The sequence below is a fragment of the Centroberyx affinis genome, unplaced genomic scaffold (assembly GCF_046629955.1).
Source record: "Centroberyx affinis isolate AG114_WGS23_722 - 3 ecotype Tasmania unplaced genomic scaffold, CSIRO-AGI_Caff_v1 ptg001933l_1, whole genome shotgun sequence".
NCBI lineage: Eukaryota > Metazoa > Chordata > Actinopteri > Beryciformes > Berycidae > Centroberyx > Centroberyx affinis.
In genome coordinates, this window is record NW_027280294.1 from 62,383 (window position 1) to 89,537 (window position 27,155).

The following is a 27,155-nucleotide window of genomic DNA, read 5'->3' on the forward strand; positions in this document are numbered from 1 at the left end:
TTCTTCCTCTCTCCTTTCCTTGTCTCCTTTCCTTACTCAATTCACACTTCCTCTCTCTCTGTACCCCCTTGGCCGTGTCTTTAAAGCCAAATCTCAACAGAGCAGTAGCAGCCAGATCCAACACACACTACTGCAAATCTAATCCTGACAAAAGCATTGTTGAGTGAGTTAACCAGTTTATTTGTATTTTTTTTTTAATTTTGGCAATAATATATAGATTTAATCCTATTTGTAGTTTGAGGTTTCATAGTCTCAATTAAGTAATCGAATGGTTCAAAAGTAGCCAGTTTCCATAATTCATAGGTTTGGGTTCCAGTTTCAGTTCTAGTTCAGGCCGCTAATCTTACTTGGACACTTTGTTCCGATGAAAGTGCAGATTCAAAAAATGTACCATCTAACTGTTGGTGTTTTGGGGGGTGGGGGGATGTCAGCTACTTTAGGATAAGAGCTTACAAACGCCTTATTCCAGTGCATTAACCTGTGTATTTACCAATGGAAAAGTATTGTAAATACACAATAATAGTGTGCAAGTACTAGTAAGGACAATTCCCCTCATAAAATCATGTAATGTCATGGGTGTGGCAAGACATTGTAAGTGCAAAGTGTACAAACCAGCTCTTAAAGGGTTACTATGCAGATATGCCAGGATATCAATTGTTGATCAATGTACTTTTTTCCTGTATAAATAGTGACCATAAAACTAGTGTTTTTCTCTTTATTATTCCCGACCAAATGCACCCGAATGTGTGACAAGTGATATCTACAACCTCAGTAGTGGGAAATCAGAGCTTTTCTGGAGCACCTGAATGCAGCATCAGACAGAGTAACACTGGTCTGACTCTACTCCCACACTACCAGCCACTCCTTTCTCTTTGTTTACCTTCCTGCAGTCTCTCATTCACTTACTTCACCTGCAGACCGCCCTGCTGCTGTCATATGTGTTCATATACATGTGCAGGCAGGCACAGACGTAAACGTGCACGCACACACACACACACACACACACACACACACACACACACACACATGCATGCATAAGCTCTGACTTCATTTCTTGGAGTGATTCTCATGTTCTTATCTCTTGTTTTTATCTGTATTTGTGATCCCAGAAACCAGTTTGATAAAAGCGTTTTCTAAATAAATATGACAACTCGATTTGACTTGGCTGGTCTCCGATTCAACGTGTTCTCTCTCTGATTGGTCGATCGGAGGTCAAACCCAGGTCAAGGCTTAGCTCACTTTGCCCAAGGCTCCACGCATTCATACATGGAGGAGAATATACTGTGTGTATGGAAAATACACACACACACACACACACACACACACACACACACAGAGCCTGTGACTGTACTTGTGCTGACAGTCCAACACATTATAAAGATACACACAGTCACACTGCCTCTAGCTCCACATACTTTGAGGGTATAACACATGTACTGTCAAGACACACACACACACACACACACACACACACACACAGTTGGAGGTCATTAACATGGATGTGTATGTTGTGCCAACATGTGAGCTGACGGGCAGAAGAGGTTGTCGAGCTTGTTGAGCGTCCACACACCAAGTTTCCTTGGTCGACATCAACCTGCTGAATCATAAAAATCAGGCTCTCTTGTTTTCAACACAGTTTTCTATATAGCCAAGTGTTTTTTTCATCGCTCTCTCTCTCTCCCTCTCTCTCTCTCTCTCTCTCTCTCTCTCTCTCTCTCTCCCACCCCTTTTTCTCTGTGGTCCCATCAGATGGAATCCGTCAATATATTAATAATAGAAGAAGCTCACTTTGTCTTTTGCACTGTACAGACCTGGGTACTGATTTGGGTTTTTGGATTGAGGCTATAGCTGATATTTTGTGCCGATATTCAATATATTTGACCTTTTTCATGCTAAAAAAAGAAAAAAAATTAAGAAGTTGTCAGTGTTTCTCTCACAGTTTTTGCTTAAACAGCAGTTTGACCATCATGGGACACTAAAACCTCCACTGAAACCTAGGATTTTAATAACAATAAATCATAAACCATATTCATGCATATTTGTGTGGAATCTGATCAAAATGTCTCATTAGAGTAATTTCAGGTTAAGGGCTTCCCATAGACAACCAGTGTAGTATCGATCAATTCTACAATAAATACGTGATCAATTAATCACATCAGAGGTGGACGACACTGAATGGATCAATGTGATTTTTAATCAAAGGCCAAATGTCGACCTCATATATATCAGTGTAACCCCTAACAGAGATACACACAGCATCCTCTATTGATGTGTATTGAGTGTATTGGAGGACGCCATGTTTTGTCTGTAGTTATCAATCAGTGCGATGGCCTATTTAATAGACAGGGCACACTCTGATTGATCAGACGGAGGGAGGGAGGGGGAGGGAGGGGGGTGATCACGTTCAGCCCCAGTTGTGTCAAATCAATAAGGCTCACACACTGCGCTGTAGTGACCGAGGCTAGCTTAGCTTAGCTTACTTTAGCCGTTATGCTAAGGTCTTACTACTCAGTTTCAGTAGACCTGTGGGTGTGTGTTGGGTGACAGGTGGTGGTGGTGGTGGTGGTGGGGGTTAATCTGAGAAAGAGAGAGAGTGTGTTTGATTGAGGAGAGAGAGTGTGAGATATTGTATGAGAGAAGGAGTGTGTCTGTAAGATATAGAGGAAAACTGAGACAACTGTGTGTGTGTGTGTGTGTGTGTGTGTGTGTGTTGGAAGTGACGGTCACGATAGAGATTGATGAGGTGAAGACAGAAAAAATGAATTCACTTCCATTTTCTCAGCCACCCTCCTTCTTCTCCTCTCTTTCATCTTCTTTTTTCATCGTATTCTTTTCCTCTGTCTCCTCTCCGCCTCTTCATCCCTATAGCTCACCAACTCCTTCTCCTTCTCTTCCTCCTCCTTTTACTCCCCCTTTTCTCTGCCTCGCCATGTTCTTCTCCTCCTCATCCACCTTCTTCTTCTTCTCCTCCTCTCCCCCCTCCTTCTTTACCCCTTCCTTCGTTTCCTCTACACCCACTTCCTTCTCTTCCTCCTCCGCTTTCCTCTCCTCCACCACCTTTCTCTCCTCCTCCTCTACCTTCTTCTTCTTCTCCTCTTATTATCCTCCTTTTTCCTCTCCTTCACCAGCTCCTTCTCTTTTTGTTCCACCTCCTATTCCTCTTATTCCTCTCTCTTTCCACCTATTTTCTCTTCCTCCATCTTCTTCTTCTCCTCCTCCTCCACCCTCATTCTCTTCCTCCTTCCTTCCCATCATCATCACCATCCTCATCCTCATTCTCTGCATACCCTCCCCCTCCACACACACACACACACACACACACACACACACACACACACACACACACAGGTGACAAGATATGTGGGAGTGTGCAGTGTTTCTAAATGTCCTCATTTGTATGCCGTCACAGTGAGGCCATTTTAATTCTCGATAAAGACGAAGAAGAGAGGAGACAAGAGAGCGCTTTCAAATTCCTTCACGGAAATTCAGCATCTTCAACTCCTGTTTCTAATCACCTTTTATTCCTCTTTTTTTATCAACTCAGTCTTCCAGTCCTCTGCCACTCGCCTTTATCAGTAATAGAGCAGAGAACTTTTTCTTTAGCCTAACTGTTTTCTTGATGGAAGGATGTCAAGACTGTCACACGTTTTAAAGACCCTATAGACAACTTTTTTGCTTTAACTCATCATTATGAAGTAAATGTTGATTGCACAGTGTAACGGCTATAGAATAATGACATCATCGGCGTTTAGATTGGTTCCCTATAAGCCTCGCTTTCACTATGCAATTCTGTCTGCCACCGGGTACGATCTCCCGGGAGAATGAAGGCTCGATTTACGGCACAAAGGAAGTGCGTCATCCATTGCCCAACCAAAAGAGGAATAGGATAGGTTTTCCCCGGTAGCGTTAGCGTTAGCAACATGACTAACGCTACTGCTAGCAGCCAGAAAACGAACCAGGAGCTACAAGGAAGCCAGGACCAGCCAGAAACAAATATCTATGTTTGTTTCTGGAACAAAGAAACAAACATCTAACTATGTTTGTTTCTGGCTGCTAGTGTTAGCTAGCGTAGCTAGCGTTAGCAATGTTAGCCATGTTGCTAATGCTAGCTAATGCTGACGCTAGCAGCCAGAAACAAACAAATGATCCATTGTCCGTTTGATAATCTAAACAAAGAACACGTTTTCTTGCAGTGGCCTTTCTAAAATGAGAGATGGTGAAAGTTACTATATTGTGTTATGATCAAGGAGTTGATAAGCAGACAGATGGTTTGTTCTGTTGCACAGAGCTAGGCTCTAATGGAAAGTGATCCGGTTGTCTTTGCAACAGCGGTGCAAACAACAATACCACTTGGAAACACTAGAGGGGGACAACGGGGGGAAAGTTGAAAAGTTGTCTGTATCCATTTTAAATTATCCTGAGGGGCCTGATTGGATCGGGAGGCAAGAGATGAAAGTCCTGAACCCTTCACACACTACAGGATCATCTGTACAAAAAGGTCCAAACTAGCAGTGACTTGGTCTGATCTTTAAAATCATTCTTAATGTCGAATCGTGGCTATAATCAGCCTATAAGTTGTGTACTGTGTCCAACCAATGAATTGATGGCCAGCAGTTCCTCATGCTTGGAAAGCCTATAGCAGAACAAAATGAAGTCTGGACCGATGCTCATATTTCTTCTATTTGTTCATGTGTTCCTAACTGGTATGAACACCAGAGGAGATAAATTACAGTAAAGAGTGCCGACAAGCCCCATCATGCTCAGCTAAAGTTACAGGGAACGGAAGCAGATTTGTTTGACTCAGCTTCATAAGATCGCCTCCTATGGAGCATGACAGGAGGGAGAAGTGTGATGTGACAGCCACCTGGGAGGAAGGCTGAGAGAGACCGTCCCGAAACTGAGGTTTGATCCCTGAAACGTCCAGTGCACCGAGTGGGTGTCGCTCTTGTCTCTCTGATTTAAGACCTTTCCCGAATTGTTGGGGTCCGCTGGGAAATTCGGCAGAAATACGGTCCATCACGCAGCAGATATTTCATGTGTCAATATTTTATGTTTATGTGTCAAATTTGCACTGCCCCTTGCATCTCTCCATACTGTATTTTGGTGGGATTGTAGGTGAACCAATCAGGTGCTGCCCGGTGGATCACATGTTCGCCAAATTTTGAACTCAACTCAAAAAGGTCTTAATTCATGCTGTGTGAGATTAACTTCTGAACATTAACCTGCCAGAATTTGCAAAGGAGTTTGATGTGACGTTTTCTCCCATATTGTACAAAGAGAGAAGAGATAGGCATGTAATTTTCCTACATCAATATTGGAGCAGAATGCTGTTCCACTGTTTTTGTCTATATATAGTCAGGCACATCACCGCTTTCAGATGAAAAGCGTATCATCATCGGTCATTTTTTTTTTTTTAAATTAAGAAAAACAACCTTATATTCAAAACCGACAACCATACATTCCTCAGCTTTTACAGCGGGTTGTGAGTGTGCTGGGGTCACAGAACTTATTCAGCACATCAGTGATCGTGTCTGAACCTTAAATTCAAGTAAAGAACATTAAAACCACGAGAGAATTATAGGTACAAAAGGTGAATCAGTCATAAAAGTTGAGAGTTGCCGCATGCATACAGCTGAAATAAAACTGTGAGCTATCTGTTTTGCTGAACATTAACCTGCCAGAATTTGCAATGGAGTTTGATCTGACATTTTCTCCCATACTGTACAAAGAAGAGAAGAGGTAGGCATGTAAAGGGGCGAATCCTAAGTCATTTTCTTACATCAATATTCGAGCCGAATGCTCCTCCACAAGATATTCTCTTTTTTGTCTATATATAGTCAAGAACATCACTGCTTTCAGATGAAAATAAAATGAAGAAAAGCAACCTTATATTCAAAATCAACACCCATACATTTTGAGCTTGTACAGTGGGTTTTCAGTGTGCTGAAGCGGACGTTTTCTCCCATACTGGACACAGAGAAAAGAGATAGGCTTGTCATTTTCCTACATCAATACTGGAGCAGAATATCTCCTCCACGAGATATTCTGTTTTTGTCTATATTTAGTCAAGCGCATCACTGCTTTCAGATGAAAAGTGTATCATCAAAGTCGTTTTTTAAAATGAAGAAAAACAACCTTTTATTTCAAAATCGACAACCATACACTGTTGAGCTTTTACAGTAGGTTTTTGAGTGTGCTGAGGTCACCAGCAAACCGTAAATTCAAGTAAAAACATGATAAAAATGACCAGAACTGGGAGGGTTGCCATGCATGAGCAGCAAGGAAACATCCCACTGCCTCTATATTTACTCTGGCATTATTCTCTATCTTTAGGCCGGCATTTTTCAAGCTTCCATGAGCAGCGTTACCGATCTCGGATCACCAGGCGCGTCTCCCCCTACCGTCTCCTCCTCAGCGACCTGGGAGATAAAAGCTGACCGCAGATCAGCTCTTCCTCATGTGAGATGCCGCTGCTGTAAACGCCGGCCCCAAAAAGAAAACTACATTTGCTGCGCGCCTGTCAGATGATTCCCATAGCCTCGCTGCTCGATTTCCATTCAGGGGAAATGGAAAGTGTTTTCTGTGGAAACTAGGACACAGGGAGGCATTCCTCCTCTTCCAGATCTAAACAGGAGAGAGAGAGAGAGTTGGGATGTGTTTGTCAGAAAGCTCATCTTGCATACTAACGACTAAATGTTATGCAGGAAGAATGAAGCAGTAAGCAAAAAATAACATTACCCCCATTTGGCGGAGGCTTTTATCCAAAGCCTTTTACAGTAGTGTATACATTTTTAGCATGGGTGGTCCCAGTGTTAGTGTCTTGCTCTACTCATTGAGCTACACAGGGAATGGGACCTCTAATTCTGGCAGTGTTAGTGCCATGAGACCACAGAGAACAGATTCATCTCAAAACACAATGCGACATCAGCTTCTGTAGCTAAGTATGGCCGGTTTTGCTAAAGCTTCACTCCTCCTGTGTCTGCTGCCTCAGAGTATTCAATCATCATGACAAGCGTCTATGGAAAGTTGTTCTCATGGTGTCTGTGTAGATTAATTTTAGTCATCCAGGTAGGAAGATGTCCAAAAAAATAAAAACAAAATCCACTGGACTTAAAATTGAAGAGTCGAAGACGTTTCACCACTCATCCATCATAGAACTGATGAAGCCTCTCGGATGAGTGGCGAAATGTCTTCAACTCTTCAATTCTAATTTTGTTTTTATTTTTTGGACATGCTCTCATTTTGTTTAGCAATGTGGAAATGACAAATGTACATTATGAAACGTGGACCAATAAAAAACTGTGTCTCTTTCTTGCAATGACTACTTTTCAAGAGCTATGCAGTAGAAACAAGGAGAACTGTCTCTCTCTTCCACATTTCAACCAAGAAACCTGTCAGAAGAGGGATTTGATCTTACATCTCCACTGGGAGACCAGAAGCTTCACAACAGTGGAAGGCTTAACCTTCAGTCTGACACTTTACACCACTAGAGGATGTAAAGTTAGCCTGTGACTGCATGCATCTGTATCAGGTTGGGTAGTAAGATCAAATGGCCAGCATACATTGTAAAACGTAAAAGTTGTGATGTGATAAAGACCAATATACTTTGTCAAACTTGATGAATAGAGGACTGTGATGCTATACTACATGTTTTGTAGTTTTGTAGAAGATGTTTGCCAGGAGTGGGATTTGAACCCACGCCTCCATTTGGAGACCAGAAGTCCCATTAGTGAGGAAGGATTAACCTTGAGTCTGGCGCCTTAGACCGCTCGGCCATCCTGACAACTGTGGCTAGCTGGAATCATATCTGCTTCAGTAGTAACATTGTAAAAGTCCAAGTAGACCTTGGGCCAATGTGGCTGTTCAGATTCATACTTGAGGCTTTGGGATGAGCATTTTACGATAAACAGTTGTCAGGGTGAGGGATTTGGAGACCAGAAGCCCCACAACAGTGGAAGGCTTCACCTTCAGTCTGACACCTTACACCACTAGAGGATGTAAAGTTAGCCTGACTAACAACAACTGTATCAGGCTGGGAAGTAAGATCAAATGGCCGACATTGTAAAATGTGAAAGTTGTTAATGTGTTCGGTAGTCGTGGAAAACACTGACATACTTTGTCCAATACAGGGCTGTGAGGCTATAACCCAAGCCTCCATTTGGAAACCAGAAGTCCCACGAGTGAGGAAGGATTAACCTTGAGTATTGCACCTTAGACCGCTCGGCCATCCTGACAGCTGAGGGTGCATGGGATCATATCTGGTTCAGTAGTAATATGAAAATTACCAATATAAAATGTAAAAATCAGAAGTCGACCTTGGGCCAATGTTGCTGTTAAGATTCATAAGTGAGGCTTTGGGATGAGCATTTTAGGATAAACAATTGTCAGGAGTGGGATTTGAACCGATGCCTCCATTTGGAGACCAGAAGTCCCATTAGTGAGGAAGGATTAATCTTGAGTCTGGCGCCTAAGTGTACTATGGGACTTGAATTTCTCAAACATGCTACATGAACATGTTGTGGCTGTTACGATTCATACTTGAGGCTTTGGGATGAGCATTTTACGATAACCAGTTGTCAGGAATGAGATTTGAACCCATGACCAGAAGCCCCAAGAAGGAGGACGGACTAACCTTGAGTCTGACGCCTTAGACCGCTCAGCCATCCTGACATCGATAGATGCAAGGAATCATCTCTGGTTTAGTAGTAATATGAAAATGACCAATATAAAATGTAAAAATCAGAAGCCAACCTTGGGTCAATGTTGCTGTTAAGATACATAAATGAGGCTTTGGGATGAACATTTTACGATAAACAGTTGTCAGGAGTGTGATTTGAACCCACGCCTCCATTTGGAGACCAGAAGTCCCATTAGTGAGGAAGGATTAATCTTGAGTCTGGCGCCTTAGACCACTCGGCCATCCTGACATCGGCTGATGCAGGGAATCATATCTGGTTCAGTAGTTAGTAAACCTTGGGCCAATGTAGGCCTCTTCTTCTCTTTCTCTTTACATTTCTATCACTTGCTATGCTGAATTTCCATTGAATACACACCAAGCATGTTTGCAGCTCGAGATTTATTCAAACTCTGGAGTGTTTGCTCCTCTAGTTCGGTTCGTCTGTCCAGGTGAGAACGGTGTGAACTCATTGATTTCATTTGAATCATATCTGGTTTAGTAGTAACAAGAAAGTGGCCAATATACATTGTAAAAATCAGAAGTGGAGCTTAGGCTAATGTGGCTGTTAAGATTCATAATTGAGGATTTGGGCTGAGCATTTTGGGATACACTGTTGTCAGGAGTGGGATTTGAACCCACGCCTCCATTTGGAGACCAGAAGCCCCATGGGGAAGGATTAACCTTGAGTCTGGCGCCTTAGACCACTCGGCCATCCTGACAGCTGCCCACAGCACTCCTGTTAGTTGGCTATGGGCAGTGGTGGTTTGAGTCACTCTATGTACATCAGATGGGGAATTACTAACACTTCCTCCTTTCCTCTTCTTAAAGACCTAAATGGGAGAAAATAATGCCAAAGACAGCTGACTCCTTCACATGACAAATTTAAATGTTTGTCTTCTTTCATTTGGTGAACGCTCTCATCCGGAATAATACAAAAATGCTGCTGAACCCACAACTCTATTTAGAGAACAGAAATCCCATTACAGCAGAAGTAAGGCTGCATTGTGAAATTGACCAGAGTCAAAATCGTTTTATATTGCCAAGTACAGTGGGTGCACAAGGAATGACATACTAAACACAAACACACTACAAATATCCGATCAGAGCCGGAGAGTTGTTCCAGTGCAGCAACACTGACATAGTTGGCAGCCATTGGCACAGTCACAGATGTGCAAGGTACATCTAGGTTGATAAATAGCAAGCCATGCATAAATAACAGATGTGCAAAGTACAACTACGTAGACAAATAGCCTGAAGAGCTTATATTAGTGTCCATGTGCAGATTAGCAAAGTTTAGTCAGTCTGGGTTGTGTGTGCATATGAGAGCATGTTCACGGGGTGAGGGGTTGGCTGGGTGAACTGGACGGCTGGTGGAAGAGGGTGATTGCCTTTGACCTTCATTATTATTTCATGTTTGTTGCCTCTGACGGTTATGAAGGTTATGTTTTCACCGCTGTTAGGTAGTTTGTTAGTCTGTCTGTCAGCAGGATATCTCAAAAACCTTTGATTGGATTTCCATGAAAATTGGTGGACAGGTCGGCTTTGGTCCAAGGTAAAATTGATTGGATTTTAGTGGTGATCTGGGATTTCCGCAATTAATCATTTTTTAGCCATAACTATGAAACCAACAGACATAGAAACTTGATTTCAAAACCTAAGGGTATGTTTGCAGGGTCAAGAAATCAATTTAACTTAACATTTAAGTGATAGGATTGATGTGTTTGGTGGAACAGGTAGTTGGAGAATTGTTCAGCATTGACAGATGTTTGTGATTTTGTTGTTCATGACTCAAATCCGTTGACACATCTTGACGTCCTCCTGTAGTGTGAGTTGGTCAATGACTCAAATGTGAATGGAGACCAGCAACAGCCAATGAGAGTGGAGTGGGGAAAACTAAACTTCATGTCAGGAGCGGGATTTGAACCCACACCTCCATTCAGAGACCAGAACCCTCAACACCAAGGAAGGGTGAACCTTGAGTCTGGCGCCTTAGACCGCTCGGCCATCCTGACAGCTGTGCAGCATGGGCCTATCAGTTGATTATGTGCAGTAGTCTTACTTTATGTATATCAGATTGGTTAACAAAGAGGAAATGATGCACTCAGCCATCCAGACAACTGCACACTGGTAGCAAGTGTGGGTAGAAACATAAATATGACTAATGTAGATTGAAAAACACTGAGTATGTTTACATGCACACATTACTCCTATAGATTACAGGGTTTACATGGTTTGAAGTATTGTGTATATTGTATTTCCCTCAGTAACCTGGGTTTACATTGACTTATTTGACAGTTGCATCAGTGTTTACATTGATTTATTTGACAGTTGCATCAGTTTACTCAACGAGATCCAGCCAGATCCCGACAGAAACGGAAGTCTTAGAAATACTGGAAATCCTCCCTCAAAAACACGTCGCCTTACAAACCTAAATGTCACATCCATGTCTTCTTAATTCTTTGTTAGCAGGTAATTTCAAGCTGGGTTTAACACTGTAAAGTTTGTATTTTAAAAGCGATGTGGAACGGGGGGAAATGTAAAGTAGACGCAGCCGGAAGCAAACGGGTTTTAACTCTAAATGACTCTCTGGTGTTATCTGTCTTAACTCTGCATGGCTCATCATCTCGTCCAGGCGTATGGCGTTTCCCCTCTCTGACAGAGGCATGTTTACAGTCAACATAATGATTAGTCTGCAGAGTCACATCTGTCAAGCCCCCCCCCCCCCCCCCCCCCGCCAACACACACACACACACACACACACACACACACACACCACAGCCGCTCCATTCACAGCCTCCATCTCACTAACCATCCACCAGTTACGTCATGTTCGCTCACGTAACACTCTCTCAGTTAATCCATAGTATGTATGTGTGTGTGTGTGTGTGTGTGTGTGTGTGTGTGTGTGTGTACATCGATCAACCCAGATTGGTCATAGGCCCTCAAACAATACAGAAGTAAACATACACACACACACACACACACTAACGCACGTGCACGCATAGCCACGCATACACACATACATGCAAACATACATGGATATGTACATGCAAAGAAAAAAAAAAACACACACGCATGCATACACACATAAAAACACACACTAACAATACAGATGTTAACATGGACACACACACACTTTTGCATACACACACAACCACAGAAACACCATCCATGAAAAATACATGTAATTCTATCTCTCTCTCTCTCTCTCTCTTTTCTGTCTTTCTATGTCTCTCACCCTCTCTCTCTCTCTCTTCTGCCTTTCTATGCTCTCACCCTCTCTCTCTCTCTCTCGCTCTTCTGTCTTTCTATGTCTCTCACTCTCTCTCTTCTGTCTTTCTGTCTCTCACCCTCTCTCTCTTCTGTCTTTCTATGTCTCTCACCCTCTCTCTCTCTCTCTCTCTTCTGTCTTTCTATGTCTCTCACCCTCTCTCTCTCTCTCTCTCTCTCTTCTGTCTTTCAATGTCTCTCACCCTCTCTCTCTCCATCCTTATAGCTGCTGTATTCTGAGGCAGAGACTTAGCATGCAGTGTATTTAACCTAGTCATCCTGTGTGTGTGTGTGTGTGTGTGCGTGTGTGTGTGTGGTGTGTGTGTGTGTGTGTATGTGTGTGACCGTGAGCTTTTCCCACACAGACAGAAAGAGAGACTGATGGAGAGAGACAGAAATATAGCCTATATATATGGAGAGAGAGAGAGAGACAGATGAGAGAGAGACAGGTTTGTAGGGATGTATAGACAACTAAAGAGGAGAGAGAGAGAGAGAGATTATAGTGACATAGAGATGGAATTATAAAGAGAGAGAGGGAGGTAGAGACAGATAGACAGTGTGATAGAGAGACGCTGCGTCCTGATTGCTGAGAGGACCTCTTGTATCTGAGTGGAAGAAGAGAGAGAGCGAGAGAGAGAGAGCAAGAGAGAGAGAGAGAGAGGAGAGAGCTGACACCGCCGGCCGACACGTGCTGCTCTGTCACATGACTCAGATACTCTCTCTCTCTCTCTCTCTCTCTCTCTCTCTCTCTCACTCTCTTTCTACGCTCTCTCGCTCTGCTCTGTCTTTCTTTGCTCTCTTTCCCTCTCTCTCTCTTTGCTCTCTCTCTCCCTCTCTATGCTCGCTCGCTCTCTTTCTCTCTCTCCCTATGCTCTCTCTTTTTATCCTCTGTCACTCTGCTCTCTCCCTTTCCCTCTCTCTCTCCTTCTCTCTCTCTCTCTGCCATCACTGTCCCCTGCCATGCTCTTTCTTTCTACTCTCTCTCTTTCTCACTCTCCCTTTTTTAATCTCTCTCCCTTTCCCTCTTTCTCTCTCTTTCTATGCTCTTTCCCTCTGCTCTCTCTCTTTCTTTCTCTCTCTTTTTCTTTCCCTCTCTTTGCTCTCTCTCCTTTCTTTCTCTCTTCCTCTGTCCCCCTCTCTCTCACTTTGCTCTCCCTCTCATTTTCTCTATCTGCTCTTCACCCCTTTCTCTAAATCTATTTTCTTCTCTTTCTCTCTCTGTTTCCCTCTTTCTTCTTTTCTTCTTCTCCCTTTCTTCTCTCTCTCTCTCTCCTCTTTTCCTTTTCCTCTATCTCGTTCTCTCTCTCTCTCCTCTTCCTTTTCCTCTCTCTCGTTCGCTCTCTCTCCTCTTTTCCTTTTCCTCTCTCGTTCTCTCTCTCTCTCCTCTTTTCCTTTTCCTCTCTCATTCTCTCTCCCTCTCTCTCCTCTTTTCCCCTCTCTCTCTCCTCTTTTCCTTTTTCTCTCTCTCGTTCTCTCTCTCTCTCTGCTCTTTTCCTTTTCCTCTCTCTCATTTTCTCCCTCTCCTCTTTTCCTTTTCCTCTATCTCGCTCTCTCTCTCTCCTCCTTTCCTTTTCCTCTCTCTCATTCTCTCTCCTCTTTTCCTTTTCCTCTCTCTTGTTCTCTCTCTCTCTCTCTCCTGTTTTCCTTTTCCTCTCTCTCGTTCTCTCCCTCTCTCTCCTCTTTTCCTCGTCCTCTCTCTCTCTCTCTCTTCCTCTCTCTCCTCTTTTCCTTTTCCTCTCTCTCTCTCTCTCTCTCTCTCTCCTCTTTTCCTTTTCCTCTCTCTCGTTCTCTCTCTCTCCTCTTTTCCTTTTCCTCTCTCTCACTCTCTCTCTCTCTCTCCTCTTTTCCTTTTCCTCTCTCTCGTTCTCTGTCTCTCCTCTTTTCCTTTTCCTCTCTCTCTCTTTTTTTTTTTTTTTTTCTTTTTCTGGTCCAGGTTTAGCTCCTCTGTTTGGCTGGTGGTTCAGAGCGTTGAGCCTCTCCTCCGTGTCCCTGCAGTGGAAACAAACGCTCCCTGCTGCCAACACACCTAACCACACACACACACACACACACACACACACACACACACACAGAAAGAAAGCAAGAAACGGAAAGAGATAGAGAGGAAAGGTAGATAGAAGGAAGAGAGGAACAAAGGACAGCCGACACGGTAACCAAGCTGAACACTTACAGACAAAACCACACAAAACAACAGTCGCTGTATTTTCAAGTTATAAAAAAATGAAATATAAAAATCAAATCACTAAAAATAGCTCACTTGTACACCTTAACTACTGTTGCTGCTAACATACACTTAGCAAGGCCTGCTGCGTTAATGTTACATCCTCAACAACGCCCTCTTACAATGAAAAAGTCCAACACACAATATGTAAAACCAAAATCAAACAATCTAATCTTGTAATATGACTTGACTGCTTACCATATCAGGAAAGCAGCTCTTAGTCCCATACTGGGGTTTGATAGGAGGAGCGACTTGCGATACAGAGATTGTTTCACACCTCGCAAAGAGAGAAATAAGGACAGAAGTGTAGCGTCGTGAAACCTGAGACGGGTTGCAGAGGGACGTGAACTCAGTCACACCTCGGACAGAAATAGTTTTAACTGCATTTCAGCAAAAAATTACAACATTAGTAAGCAGTATATGGGTCAGAGCTGCAGCACTGTCGATATTCCTGTAACCCAAAAACGATCGTGAAGAAGAGAAGTAGGCTACTAGGAAAAGAACTAAGGAAAACGAGTTGAGGAAAGAGTTAGAAGGGCTTTTATAACTTTAAGATAAGAGTGCTTTAGAATGAGGATAGAAGAGATATGGGAGAGGGTGACAGGAGATAACCTACTTCTTGAAAAGATGACTCTTCGCCTTATGAATATTCCTGATAAAACGGAAAGACCTTAAAAAAAATAACCTTCAAACTGTCGTTCTCAACAGGAGGTTAGAGACGTAGCTTTGGGCCCCCCTTAATTTTATCCCTGAAATGTCCTTAATATCTCCATTACATAAACATTAATTATCCATTAAAAAATAACATAGCTTTAAAAAAGAAAGGTTAGTATCATGGGTGTTTAAGGGATTTATTCATGGGTTGATTCGTGGAGACACTAGTAATTAAGGGATTTCTCATGCCTTTTATTCATGGTTTACAGGGTTATTAATGAGTTATTAATAGAAAGTTCCCGTGTCCCTGAATTTTACATTAAAGGTCCCATATGGTGTAAAACAGGACTCCCCTTGCCTCTGTGATGATAAAGGAGTTGGATGGTCTATCTAAACATGGTGAAAGTATCAAAACACACACAACTAAATCCACACAATCCATATTAGAAAAGCGAGCCTCTAAACGAGCCGTTTGGACTTCCGTAACTTTGTGGCGTCACAAAGGTTCGCTCATTAGCATTTTTGTAAGAAATAATAGACTAACAAAGTGTTTTTTTCAAAGCGGTTGAGCGGTTGTCATTGCTTATTAACCGGAGAGTTTTCCCTACCTGTAGCTGCCAGGCTGCGGTGTCTCATGTTTCACTCTTGAAACGGTTAGCCAATCACAACAGAGGGGTCGTTAATATTAATGAGCCTTAAAGACATGGCGACAGAAACAGCCGGTTCTTGGTAAGGCTGAGAGAGATACTGGAAAATGAACGTGTAAAAATGGATTGAGAGTGTTTTTGGTATATGACACCACACACAGCTTTGAATGGACCTCAAGACATAAAATAAAACACTAGAAAGTGTAGAATATGGGACCTTTAAGGATTAGGTGGTTACGGTGGTTTTGATGGGGTCTCCTCCATTAATAAGTAGCTACTGTATGTCTTGTTCTCTCCCTTTGCATTGTATCTGCAGTCCTGTTTTTCCTGTACCATGTTTGCTATTATAAACTTATGCCATAGTATATGAGTTCTTGATTTGTCTCCACACCAAGACAAACTCCTGTATATTCACGGCGCTTTGTGAAAAGAAGTGACTCTATATAAGGTGTAGATTGGGACACAGCAGGGTCACAAGATGCACTGGGGTTAGAAGGGGTCCAAAAGCTATTTATACCTAATATATGACCAAACATTCCACAACACTGCAGTACGGTGACCCAACGTCCTACTGCAGTACACATGCCAAGCTCCATGAAACACAAGACGACAACGTTATGGCATCAGTAGCATCGTAAAACACAGGAAGGATTGGATGGACTGGGGGAGGAAGGGAAGGAGGGAAGGAAAGAAAGTGACGGGACACCAAGGAAGAGAGAGAAGTGGAGCAAATGAGCCAAAAACAAACATTCAGAAAAGCAGAAAATGGATTCAACCCCCAGCAGAGAGACAGAGGTGCAGAAATGGACTAAAAAAAAAAACCCAACAGACATCGCTCAACGCTCTCCTTCTCTGTGTGAAGCAGCCGTCGGCGAGGTCGCTTCTGAATTATTTTCAAAACAAAATGGAGTTTCAGCCAAGCAATCTGAATGGTCAGAGATGCTTTCCAACTGTGCTGATAATTCCCATCAACCTGGCTGGGTTTTACTGCAGCAGATCTCACCCGGGGGTTGCAGTCCCAGTTTATTTTGAAAGGGTTGCGAGATGATTTAGGGAACCTGAGAAAATATATTACTGATAAACAAATTCCTTATTAGGTTTTTAATGTTTATGATAACTGTTTTTCCACTGAAGTAATGGATATTTTCAGCCTCTTGGATGATTAATCAAGTGAGAGTTCAGTCAGTGAGAGTTTTTATGGCTGCAACAGGGGGTTGTAAGTTGATATTGCTTCAGCTGAAACGGCTGCAATCAACCACAAAAAAGTCAAATTAGTCTCATATTCAGCCATATTCAGATCTTATTTTTCTTTAACCAAGAGAAAAATTCTGCCAATGTGAGGTGAGATAACTCCACCTGTTTCCAATGCAGCTTCACCTGTTTCAGGAATTTCAGTAAAAAGTCAGAATAAGGCAGATCACTGCACTACTATTAAGAAAATGACACTTGATTCTACAAAATTCTTGAAACAAGTTGATTTGTATTGGAAACGTGAAATTATCAAACCCCTTTGGCAGATTTCTTCACTTATTACAATTTTAGGACTCAATAATAGACTAAAAGACTTAAGATGAAGATTTTAAACTAACATGGCAAACAGAGAACTAGTTAGAAAAGTTTCTCACTTGCCCCTGGTTTTTACTCTTGTGTATGCATGCTACTGTGAAGAAAACCTTTCAGATGACCCACACCTTTGATAACCCACTGTATAAAAGCCATAATATCACTGAGGACATCCTTTGCTGAGATTTCAGGCCCTTTGGTGCTGGTGTTGCATCACTGTCAAACCCCAAAATCCCGGTAAAAAAAACACCTTCCTGGGTATTAGTGCAGTCTGAGTCGACACACCGCGCCCTGCAGCAGCTACTGATCCATATTCCATTGTTTGCTTGTCAGAGGCGAGAAACGTGAGTCGGGTCGCTGTTGTGTAGCCGCTCGTCTTGAACCTACGTGGAATATTGATCAGAGTGTAAACACACACACACACAGGCAGAGAAAGGCAAAGGGTTGCACAGTCATGCATACAGACAAGGGTAGATAGATAGATAGTAAGATAGATAGGTAGATAGACAGACAAGCAGACAGACACAGATCAATAATGCATTGCAGACAGACAGACAGATAAAGAGCTAGACTGCAGGGATAAATGGGACAAAGTTGATGTTTACATTATGTTCCCCTTGGCTCCACTGCATTAGAAACAGTAAAACACTAATGGCAGATGATGAGCTTCAGGCATAGTGGAGAAGATAATAGAAAATCCAATTGCTTTCTACCTTCACTGAGCTTCTTCACTGAGTCACTCTGCCTGTCTGAATGATTCCCTGCAGCCAGAGGATGATCGCACAGGGAAGCCATGCAGGAAACTCCCCTGAAGCCTTTACCCTGCATTAGTACTACAGACAGGTCTTTCTTTCATGTTATACAGTGGAACCAAATAAGCATAATGTAACACAAAAGTCACCAGACCATTCCTTGTTTCTTCTGATGGACGCAAAGTGAGAAAAAAGCTTGATTTTCCAAACAATTCCTCTTGGCGATGGAGCCAGCAGTGCCGCAGCAGTTCAGCAAGCAGCCAGTAAAAAATGAGACTTCTATACCGTCTACATCTTCAACTTCATACAAATATTATAGTCACCATACTTGACTGGATTTTTGATGTATGCTGCAGTTGATGTATGTTTGTTTTTTTGTAATTAAATGTTTTTTATTTTTAAATTTTTAAATTTCCCTTTTAGGGGGTGAATGACATACATAGGAGCATACAAAATAGTACAGATTACATTACATTTCACCCCCTACCCCCCTCCCACCTACTGTCCCTCCCTCCAAGGGGCACACAAAACAGAGAGATCAGGTCCTAAAATAAAAGTAGCAATATCCAGTTAAATGTAAAATAATCAGGCTTAGGATATTAAGTACATACAAAGTAAAACTGCAATTATACAAAGAAGAAAAAGAAAAAGGGGGGTGAAAAATAAACAAAAAGAAAACACAAGGACACTTTAAATTCATGTCAATAACAGAGTTTTAACATTAACAAGCTGATGTATGTTTAAAAAATTGAAAGTTTTCGAAACCATCATTTCTTTTTAGGGATTGCTCCTTCTTGGGTAACAAAGCAGAATGTGAATGTGGACCAACAGTCCTCTTGCAGCGAGAATCTTTGACCCGAGACTCATTAGCTATTAGTAAGGTTTCTAAATCCATCAATCTGTGATGTCCAATGCATTCCAGGAGTTATTTTGTGATGAAGTGTTGTAATTTACTTTTTTCCTGAACCCACTTTTCCTTCAACCTGCCTCGTCTACTTCTACTGCACTTAGTGATTTCCTACATTTCCTATATTCAAACCCCAACCTGTCTCTCTGCTGCACTGCATTCTGGTCTCTCTCCTGCTCCTGTGGGTGGAGAAATTGGTCTCTCTCCTCTTCTACGATGGATTTCTCCCTGTATGATTGTTGAACGTCTCTTGGTGCAAAATGGCGGCTCTAGAAAGAAGCCCTCACTCTTTGATTCTGAGGGACTGACACCAAAACCTGACGATTACCGCTGAGGTTTTACATCCTGAAACATTTTCTCATATCAAACTCCATTGGAGCTGCTGGAACCATCTGGAGGTGACGTCACCTCGTCTACGATTGGCCGGTTATCCATGAGAAGAAGAAAAACACATCAAACTACTAATTGGGAAATGCAAGGTCAGTAACTGTTTTTTAAGTGTCAAAGTGTTATAAGGACAGGTTTTTCCATTAATGGGTAGAATTCAACCCAACGCTGAAAGGAGGATAAATGGATTAATGTTTCCATCAAATAGTAAATATGCTATAGGCTCACAATATATTATAGTGTAGCATTAGAGAACAAACTTCCTGTTAAATCACTCCTAAAAACACTTTTTATGGTTTTGCTTTAGTGCTACAATTTAATATTTTAAATAGCTGCTTTCATCCAGCCTTTAATGTTGCTTTTACTAGTTTGTTTTCCTGGTTTTACTTTTGCTACTTGGTGGTTTTATTTTATATTGTGGTTGTTATTTATTATTTTAATGGTGTTTTACAGTTACTGTCTCTTGACTGTAATGTGCTTTTGAGCATTTTAACATTTTATCAAAAACTATCATTTCAAATCACATCCACCGAGTGTTTTTATGCGTCTGGAGAATTCATAAACAGTAATAGTAACAGCAAACACCACAAGCCTGCAGAGAGCTGGTAAACCAGTGCATGAAGCAACACTGAGACTGTGTTAAATAAACTGAACCCCAAGTGTGTGATAAACAGTTTTTCTATAACAGGTAGTTATAGTCATCATCATTAGGGTTTGAAGCATCATTGCAACCCTATTGTATTTGTTTGGATTGTTTCTTTCTTTGTGTGTATTTCTCCTCAAAAAACGTTCACAGCTCTGAAAAGTCTCACAGCACCGAATTTGGTAAGCAGGTTTCTGTGATGATCCACTACCAACCACCCACAGTCCACCATATTGGATTTACCGCCATTTTGACTTTTGGTGGAGAGGGGTTCGATTTTTTGGGGAGGCATTTTTGCCTTTAATTGATGACGATCGATGTAGCAAAGGTCTCAGACCGGATTAAAATCCAGTTTACATGGCACTCGCCTGAGCAACTGAGCCACCAGGACGCCCCCATTTTGACTGTTTGTTTTTTTTATTATTTGTTTTTTCAAGAAGGCTTTAACATTTTTTGACATGCCAACATCAAGATTGGTGCATGGCTCAAACAAACCTAGATACAAAAATGTTTTATAAACCAGATTCATCAGATAAATAAACAATATGGCCACGATTAACTGATGGACTGAAGAAACTGCGTGGCAAATACTCTCTCTATACAACCACTGACCCAATCACAATGAAATCTGACATATAATTACTATGAAATCACTTTAGGAAATGTGTTCACAAACGCATTTCAAAATCAACCCATAGGGGGCGCCACTCACGCCCAGAATTGATTTATGTGAATCTGGGTGAGTGAATTTTGCGCATATATCTGAGGGCACAATCTTAATATAATATGAAGTCTGGTTGTGATTGGTTAATGTGGGCGTGGCCTGTCAGATCATCCCACTACTATAATTGGAGAGCGGTTTGTGTGTTTGTGTGTCCCACCATGGAGGAGAGACGAGAAGAGAAGAGAAGAGAAGAGAAGAGAAGAGAAGAGAAGAGAAGAGAAGAGGAGGAGAGGAGAGAGGAGGAAAGAGGAGAGGAGAGGAGACAAGGAGAGGAGAGGGAAGAGGAGGAGAGGGGAGAGGAGAGGAGAGGAGACAAGGAGAGGAGAGGAGGAGACGAGGAGAGGAGAGGAGAGGAGGAGACAAGGACAGGAGAGGAGAGGAGACAAGGAGAGAATCTTTCAAGACTTACAGCATGTTTATTGTTATTATTATGATGATTATTATTGCTCTAACAGAACCAAGTCTCTAAGGATTTTGGTGAGTTCAGTAGTTTCTGGTTTGACCTCTGACCTGGCAGTGTGTGGACAGCAGACAGTGTGTGTGTGTGTGTGTGTGTGTGTGTGTGGGAGTGTGTGGGTGTGACCTGCCAGTTATTGTATTGGCTAAGAGCGTCTGAGTTTGTGAAGTGTGTGTGTGTTAACAGTTAACAGTTTTTATGTGTGTGTGTGTGTGTGTGTGTGTGTGTGTGTGTGACAACGAACATCGGCTCATTGGGAGTATTTGTGTGTGTAATTTAGGTGTGTAGTGTGTGTTTTTGTGTACAAATGTGTGTGTGTGTGTGTGTATGTGTAACAAAGAGAGAGAGGAACAACGTACATCGACTCAAAATCCTTGTGTGTGGGAGTTTGTAAGGGTGTGGTGTGTGTATGTGGGTGTGTTCTTGTGTGTGTAGATAGGTGTGTGTGTGTGTGTGTGTGTGTGTGTGTGAGGAGTGTGTCCAGTCGGCTGAGAGTGTGTGAGGCTGACTCAAAGCAGCGTGTGTGTACTCTGTGTTGGATGTGTGGCATTCTTGTCATTGTTGTTTCAATGGACCGGTGTCTGTTCAAGGCAACTTCTGCTCTTCAGCCTCTGAAGAGGACTGTAACACACACACACACACACACACACACACACACACACACACACACACTTATGGGACACTTATAAAATGGCTTTTGGGGAGGAAAGAGGTGAGTTTTTAGTGATGTGAGTCATTTTTTCTGTCTTGTTTTAAGTTAAGATGGTGGTAAAAATTTGAAAAGTTCATACACTCTTAATAAAAAGGGTTCTATATAGTACCAGAAAACAATTCTTTAGTCTTGTACCATAGCAGAAGCCTTTTTGGTGCCATAAAGAACCATTTTAGAAAAGGTTCTCTACAGCACCGTGCTCAGATGGTTCTACATAGGACCTTTATTGTGCTGTAAAGAACCATTTAAGAATGCATGAAAAGTTCCATATCAGCAATATTAAAGGAGCTTTTTAAGAACCACACTGGGTTCATTCTGATTTGCCAGTTTTCTTTTCTTTTTTTTTTTTAATAAATCAGAGGTTTGTTTTATTCATTATGGTTGTGGTATATAGAACCACTAACCCTGACCACAGAACCCTTGAAGAACCCTTCTTTTTCTGTGTGTTTTCAAAACACTATACAATCATTTTGAAAAAAATCATGATACCTGAAGTTCATCATTCAATTTCTTTGAAATATAGAAGATCAAGTCTGTAAAATTGTTTCCATTTTGGCAACCAGGACGTTAAACAATAATAATAATCTGCATCATTTTATTATGAATAAATGTTGTTTTTGCACCTCTGTTACTGACTAATGTAACACAATAGTGATTCAACCTGTTCACACACACACACACACAAACACACCCTCACACACACACACACACACACACACACACACACACACAGCGTATAGCAAAACAGGCACATTCATACATCAATACATATACTTAGCAAACAAGACGAGGCCCGTTCACTGTATGCGACTGTGTGTGTGTGTGTCTGTGTGTGTGTGTGTGTGTGTGTGTGTGTGAACGTGTGTATTAACATGCGTGACTGAACATGTTTACATAGATTTGTGCTCCTAGTTGTTTGTTTAGAATATTCACATGGCTTCATTTAGATTGTGGGTGTGTGTGTGTGTGTGTGTGTGTGTGTGTGTGTGTGTGTGTGTGCGCCAGCGGGGGAGGAATTAATTTGTCATTTTGACACCAGACTGAGCATTTTGCTTGGGAAAATCCTGTCTGCTTGGCTCCTAAACCAACAGCAGAAAGTGTCTGTTCCAACCGATAGAAGCAGGAAGAGACAAAACCTTCTGTCTGCTGCTGCTGCACATGCAGCTACAGAGAGTCACACCTGTTACTGCACTGCTGCTGCACTGCTGCTGCACTGAGAGGAGCAGTTTGGAAAATACAACTTTTATTTCCTTTACAGCCATCAGAAAATTCTGGAAGCCCATTTCCGCCAGTGTGATGAAAAAAACGGTCCTGTAAGCCATTATGAGAAACTTTCTCAAAATAATAATGACTTAGTATCTTTTGAGATACTAAGTCTAGTCTACTAAGAAAGTTTCTCATTATTTTGAGATACCAAGTCATTATTTTTGAGATACTAACTCATTACTTTGAGAAAGTTTCTCATTATTTTGAGATACTAACTCATTATTTTGAGATACTAACTCATTATTGAGATATTAACTCATTATTTTGAGAAAGTTTCTCATTATTTTGAGAAAGTTTCTCATTATTTTGAGATACTAAGTCATTATTTTGAGAAAGTTTCTCATTATTTTGAGATACCAAGTCATTATTTTGAGATACCAAGTCATTATTTTGAGATACTAAGTCATTATTTTGAGAAAGTTTCTCATTATAATGACTTACAGGATCTTTTTTTTTTTTCATCACACCGGCAGAAATGGGCTTCCATAGAAAAATGCAAAAAACTACCTGGCAAGTGCTAATTTGAAAGATTAGAGAGTTCTTTACAGCAATTTGACTGTTCATTTCTAAATGTCCTAAAATGTTTAATATTTTCTTGACTGATGGTGAATACGGATGGAGGCAAAACTGTCTACAAATGTAAGTGACTTTAATCTTTACTCTTAACCCCTTGCACTCTGATTTTTGTCATGGTTCGGCCATGACCTGCCTTTGAGTTCCTTTGTGTTTCTCTGTGTTCCCTGCCTCCCTTGTGTCTCCGCCTCCTGGTCTGTCAGTGTCTAGTGTGGGTGTGGCTCCCTTTCTCCCCCAGCTCCTGCTTCACCTACACACCTGGACTTCATCACTAATCACCAATCCCCACAGTATATTTACCCCGGTTTTCCACCCACTCCTTGTCAGTTCGTCTGTTTTGTCTACCTGCTTTGTTCCTGCTCCGTTCCTGTTTCCCAGTGTTCCTGTCCTCCTGTTATCCTGCCTTTTCACCAGTTTCTACGTCTTGCCTTGTTTCCGGCCAGGTTGGTTTTTGTATTCCTTTGTTCCCCTTTTGCCTGTTGCCAGCCTGTGCCTTTTGTGTTTTTGGTTTTGTATTTTTACCTTAGTTCTTCATTAAAAACTCTTTAACTTGGTAAAGCCTCTGCCTGCCTGTCTGCATCTGGGTCCTCACCTTTACACCCGTGACAATTTTGCCCTTAAATTCCTCTTTAAGTAGCTTCAAACTGATTGACCTGGCTGGGAGTTCTGGGAGTTCACTCTCTCCTGAAATGGGTTTCAGCGATTGGGCAAGACACTGAATCCCTACCGGCTGCAGTTGTACTGTACTGACCTCTGACCTCTGACCTCTGAGCTCCCTGTGGGGAGGGGCAGAGAAAAGGATGAATAAAGTGTCACTTCATAGCCATGTGATTTTGTTCATATATGAAGAGTAAGATGATTGACACCTAGTTTTACACAGTGGTTGATAGCACAATGGTCGGTAACTTAGGTGCTTCTTTGACAAAATGATAACACTCACATTAGTTTCTATATTTGAGAGATAGTGAATTAAAAACATATTTATATTTTCCTCAAAATGGATATTTATTTATTATTATAACTTGTTTATTGATTAGTTGATTGATTATTTAAGTACTTTATTTTTATTTTTTCACTGACTCACATATTTACTTATATCCAGCATTTCTTTCGGATCATATATATATATAGCACTGTTATACTTTGTATTGTCTGTCTATTGTGTGTAAATTGTTGTACTCTAGTTTGTTATGTGTCGTTACTTTAAGATTTTTTTTGGTCTGTGCTGTAAAAAATTCCACTGGTCAGGAGAAATCCACTCAGCTGAAGATCAGAAACAATATCGTCACATTTATCAATAATTAGGGGCTGCATGGTTCAATATGTACAGCTGGAAAACAGGGTCTGACTGCTTGTACTGCAGCTGCTTGGTATTCCCAGTGTTGTCAGTGTGTGTGTGTGTGTGTGTGTGTGTGTGTGCATGTGTGTCAGTAGATGTGGGAGCCGGTCAGTTTTTAAGGTTTTTTTTTTACATTTTTGTTGTGAGACGTTCCATTACCGAACATCAAAATTCAAAAGTCAATAGAAGAATTCCCATTAAGCCGTTCCTCCTCCGGCCGCAGGACAGAGGAATCAATAACGCGTTGACATGAACGACTCTTTCCCAAAGATAAACGCCTCAGAGCCGAGGCTGCTGTCTGTGATGACATTAAAACACTGCTGCGCACACAGATGAGCTCCGCTTCATAGCTGTGAATTCAAAAATAAAAACCACATCTCCCTCTTATCCCCACAGAATCCCCTCACAGCCACTGACTCCACTGTAGTGTGTGTTTTTAAATCGTTTGAAAAGTAAATTAAATGTATTTGAAACCCGTATTTAATTAGTTTGGAGTTGGAGCTGGAGCTGGAGTTCAAATAATAACTTGTAATTTGCATCAAGATACTTTTGGAAGCAGTATTTTTGTATTTCAAAGCACTCAAATTAGAGCAATTTTTAGAATAAATCAGATTTCTATTAAACTAAATAGGAACTTTGTAATTCAATTTGGCCATTGCACAGTGTAAAGTATCCTGCTGTAGAAACATGACTTATAACTTAAAGTGAAATCTTTATTGACATTTGCGTGTTTCACCTTTTATTATGTTTGATTTTTGAGACATCAGGTACCTGTATGATGTCATTTTGGTTTAATGTTGTGTTTTTGTTTTGACATGTCATCGTTTTCATCATTTTAATTTGAGTACATGGCCTTTTTGAGTTTAAGGGGTGCTTTTCTGTTGCATTGTGAGAGATGTTTTTTTTTTTTTTAGATATTAGAGGTTTTTCTTTTCATGAGTTTGTGTTTTTCCATTGCATTGTCAGAGATGTTTTAAACATGAGAGTTGTTGTAGATTTTGTTGCTTGTCATGTTTCATTTGAAATCAGAGGAGTCACACACTGTCATGTCATTTGAGTTAACACCGTTTTAGTCAGTCACCTGGTCTGTGGACTCACCTTGTCTGAAGCCTTACCTTGTCTCAGGACTCACCTGGCTGCTGGTCTCAGGTGGGATTTGATCAAGTGGAATTTGGTCTCTGAGCACGAGGAGCGGCTGTCTGAGGAATGACAAGTACCAACGACAAAGTGAAACTTATTTAAGGAGAAATCTGTACTAAATTAACATGCAAATGCTGTTTACACATTTACAGCGCAGATATTCAGAGCCATATTAGTATATCCAGGATACCATACACACAGATTCACTTCATGTTTAATGTAATTATTCCAATGATCACAGTATTTTGATGTGATTGATATGACACCTATAAGTTTCTCCAGATCTAAGATCGAAGCTGATCCTTAGCTCACTTGATAACACAGTGGGCTTTCATGTTGGAGTTCCATGTTCAAATCCCTGCACTGTTAAACTCTACATTTGCATTTAGTTTCACAGAGCCACATAGGCTGCACCACAAATGACGTGCTTCTTTTCCACGGTTGGTTCAGGCAGATGGAGTGTTCTCCATGTAACTGTAACGTCCCGAGTTTGATTCCAGCCTGGGACTGTCGGCACATTGTTCATCTCTCTCTCTCCTGTGACTCTTTATAGTGAGCAATCAAAAAACCCCACAAAACAGCTATGCATTTAATTTTTAAAGTGAGGAATTTTACACTTGTATTTTGGAGGAAATGTGGGTATAAAATAATACTCACATTTCCTGTTATTCTTGTATCTCTGACTGGCTTGAAAGACCCCAACCCCCCACCCAGATCACCTCTGTTCAATAAACTTCTTGAAACAAACTCGTCTGTCCGCCTACAAGCTGAAAACTTATGCAAATATTACTGCAATAGCATTTCAAGAACTGCACATAGACTAACACCAACTGAGCGTAACATTAGACAAAGGTGAAACAGCGAGCAGACGAGTTCCTACCTGCAGCTAACTGGAGGAACTGGAGGAGGTTTTATAGCAGCAGCTCTTTATGGGACCAGCTCATTCTTCCAATAAATCCACAGGTAAAGTCAACAATGTTTTTGATTTAATAAGCAGGGATAAGAAAACGGAGAGAGGCTGAAGCCATTTTTGTTTATTGGTCTTAACATTTAAATGGTATAAGATAGACTTAAGCTATTAGATGTGTTACAACTGTGTTCCTGTAGAAGCCATCAGTCACTCTGATTTCAACTTTTTTGTTACTAAATCAAGTTCTTTGTGAAATACTACATTACCCACAAGCTTTAGCGGGTTCCCGCCAATCAGAGTGATCACCGTTACC

General features: G+C 41.4%; 4 non-coding genes across 4 annotated transcripts; all 4 read right to left on the reverse strand.

The window, feature by feature from the left end:
* Nucleotides 1-7,674: 7,674 nt before the first annotated feature.
* Nucleotides 7,675-7,783, reverse strand: trnal-caa (transfer RNA leucine (anticodon CAA)). Its single transcript has 2 exons — nt 7,746-7,783; nt 7,675-7,720 (listed from the first exon to the last, which is right to left on the reverse strand). It is a non-coding gene; the product is annotated as a tRNA-Leu (tRNA).
* Nucleotides 7,784-8,818: 1,035 nt separating this feature from the next.
* On the reverse strand, nt 8,819-8,927 carry trnal-caa (transfer RNA leucine (anticodon CAA)). Its single transcript has 2 exons — nt 8,890-8,927; nt 8,819-8,864 (listed from the first exon to the last, which is right to left on the reverse strand). It is a non-coding gene; the product is annotated as a tRNA-Leu (tRNA).
* A 364-nt stretch (nt 8,928-9,291) lies between these two features.
* On the reverse strand, nt 9,292-9,396 carry trnal-caa (transfer RNA leucine (anticodon CAA)). Its single transcript has 2 exons — nt 9,359-9,396; nt 9,292-9,337 (listed from the first exon to the last, which is right to left on the reverse strand). It is a non-coding gene; the product is annotated as a tRNA-Leu (tRNA).
* Nucleotides 9,397-10,580: 1,184 nt separating this feature from the next.
* On the reverse strand, nt 10,581-10,689 carry trnal-caa (transfer RNA leucine (anticodon CAA)). The gene is made up of 2 exons: nt 10,652-10,689; nt 10,581-10,626 (listed from the first exon to the last, which is right to left on the reverse strand). It is a non-coding gene; the product is annotated as a tRNA-Leu (tRNA).
* Between the last annotated feature and the right edge of the window lie 16,466 nt (nt 10,690-27,155).